Genomic DNA, 2,951 nt, shown 5'->3' on the forward strand with positions numbered 1-2,951 from the left:
ACAACTCCCATGAGTAGTACCTGCACATAGGCCTAGTGTTTGCTCATTGGTCCATTCGTGAAGCCTATTGACAACACTGTAAATAAGAAGACGCTGTGGAGATTAAACTCGTGCACTGGCCGTCGGACCGAGGGCTGTTAATTATGAACTTGACCAGCGCAGCAATGATATAGCCATCTTTAATAGCAGAAGAATCCAGACCACAGGCGCGTATCACTCTTTTCTGCAGTGCCGCCGCGCCAGGGTGCGCTTGCCGTATGACTTTTGTCAAACAAGAATATAAAAGTTAAATCTGTCACTGGGCAGCCACAGTAGGCCAGGCAAAACAGGGGGGCCAGACGGGGGAGCCTCAGGTGGGCGGCCTGAGAACAGGGCATTGGGGCCAGATAGTTCAGGGGGTCGGCAGGACGGCCAAAAGTGAGGTAGAAAACTCACTGGGGGCCGAGCAGGAGGCCGGCGGCAAGACCTCTCCGGAGGTCTGAGGTCCACGGACTGAGCAGCTGGGCTAAGGTCTGACAACCGACTAGACAGCTGGGCTGGACCAGACATGAGGAGCTGGAGTCGGTCTGACCACCATTGGAGCAGGAACCGGTCTGGCTACCGAACGTGGGGCAGGGGTTGGTTCGACGGAGACCTCGGAGCTGGTGTCAGTCGGACCTCCAACAAGGGACCAGCAGCATCAGGCTGGCGGCTAGCAGCGCTAGCATCATGCTAGACAGCTGAATGCTGTTGCCTAGCCAGCTGAACTAAGATTAAACACAACACAGAGCAAACATGGACAAAATAATATCAAAGTACACGGACTAGGACTAGACACTAAGACACGGAGACAAGACAGATACTAAGAAAACTTAAACAAGTGCATGAACAACATGTGGCGCTATGACATTGAGTCAATATTGGCATATGGATGTGTTCAGGGCTGGACTCTTAATATACATATCAAATTTGGTCCAGATGTGAGCATGTACATTGAGGTTATAACAACTTCCTGTTTCATGGCGAGTCATCAATATTTGACAGCACACCACGGGCAAACTGGTCAACTGGTGATAACAGTTTGAATAACTTTTAATCGTCAATGGGTTTAGAGTGCACAGTGAAAATTTGAAGTTGATCGAAATAAACCCCTATGGAGGAGTTTGTTAAAGTACAAAGTGTGTAAATCACCAAAAATGACCATTAAATCCAAAATGGCCGACTTCCTGTTGGGTGTCGGACATCGCTCCAAGAAGCTTTTTGTGCCACAGAAATTTCATACACATAGGTGAAACTTTGTTCGGGGGCGGCTCTGCAGGGGGCGCTAGTGAGCCATTGTGCCACGCCCATGCGCAAAACCCATAAAATATGAAATTTTTCACCGCGTCTTAATTATGCAAAACAATAGTCAAGGCGAGAGAACCATGGCTTGTACCAAAAGCTGGGTGGCGTACTGAGTGAGGTAGGACCTGTTTTTCCTTATGTTGTATAGAGCAAAGCGGCATGACCGAGAGACAGCAGCAACATGGCCTGAAATGGATAGCTGGTCATCATCAATCATGACAACCAAGTTTCTCATCGCCCTGGTTGGAATGATGGTAGAGGAATCAATTTGTAGGCTGGAATGACCAAGAGTTCCGTCTTAGAGAGGTTTAGTTGAAGGTGGCAAGCCTACATCCATGCAGATATGTCTGAGAGACATATCTTACTTCAGATTCTAGTAAGTAAAAGTGCAAAGAAATAGCACATTAAGAGTAAGAAAAATAGAGTATGGTATTACCTCACTGTTGCAAACTCTTATTTACCCAACGATTCTTGTTCTGTGTTTAAGAGTACAACAGAAGTACAAGTACTCTGTTATATGCTTTTGACCGCCCTCCGGATTACCAAGACAAAAGGTTTGTTTCAGTGAGTGGGACACACACCTAGATGTGTAGGCTGTTAGTGTGTTAATAAATCAGACTAGGGAAAGCAGCAGTGGCAATCTCCGAATCTCTGTAAACATTTGTGCTTCATAGAATCTCTTTCCCAGAGATATCGCAGACACCACACAGAGCATCAATCTTGGATGGTACAGAGCAGCGATACACAACCACACCACACAGCAGCAACAGCGGAAAGAGGAAAGCTCAGAGCTGACCTGACAAGCATTTATTTCCAGGTAGTCAAAGTAGTGACTCAGGTGACAGGTGACACTTAACCTGCCGATAACAGTTCTATAAAGCACCATGGGGCCACAACCAAATTCTAACCATGCAAAAAACACAGAAATATGTTATCAATATTAAATACTCCGGCTAAATCCTTCCATTTTCAGTATAACACCAGACCAGCCATATACATGTATATATAATTACTATTATATAGAATATAACTATTATTATAAATACTATTATATAAGAATATAATCCAACCTGATGATAGGACGTACTGCTGACGTATTGCGGTAAGCGTGTCGACTCATTTCTGTTTCCGGTGCTTGTGTGTTGGTACCGTCTTGTGCTGCTCTCGCTAAACAACAGTTACATTTATTAGATTACAGCGGCCAACTATCCACTAAACACTTATTCTTTACAGTAATTTTGCCTAAGCACTCACAGTTCTTTCCATCTTTTAGTGACTGCTGTTCAATCTCATAGTTGTTCTAAAGTTTTGGTAGCTGACGCTACAGTACTTTAGCTTAGCTGTTAGCGACTTTAGCTTAGCAGCTAGCGATGGCTTCTCCTTCTCCCTCTCTCTTTCCTACTTTCTCCTGCTCGGTGTGTCAGATGTTCAGTTACTCCTCTGCCTCCTTTAGCGGTAATGGTACGTATAATAAGTGTAGTTTATTTATAGACATGGAGGCGAGGCTCAGTGATTTAGAAGTCCGGCTCTGCACCTTGGTAGATCAGTCTTTAGCTACTGTAGCTAGCCAGTCCCCGGTAGTCGGTGCGGAATGGCCTGAGTTAGCCTCTGGTAGCCGTCCCCCGGCA

This window comes from Micropterus dolomieu, linkage group LG01 (assembly GCF_021292245.1).
Source record: "Micropterus dolomieu isolate WLL.071019.BEF.003 ecotype Adirondacks linkage group LG01, ASM2129224v1, whole genome shotgun sequence".
NCBI classification, from domain to species: Eukaryota; Metazoa; Chordata; class Actinopteri; order Centrarchiformes; family Centrarchidae; genus Micropterus; species Micropterus dolomieu.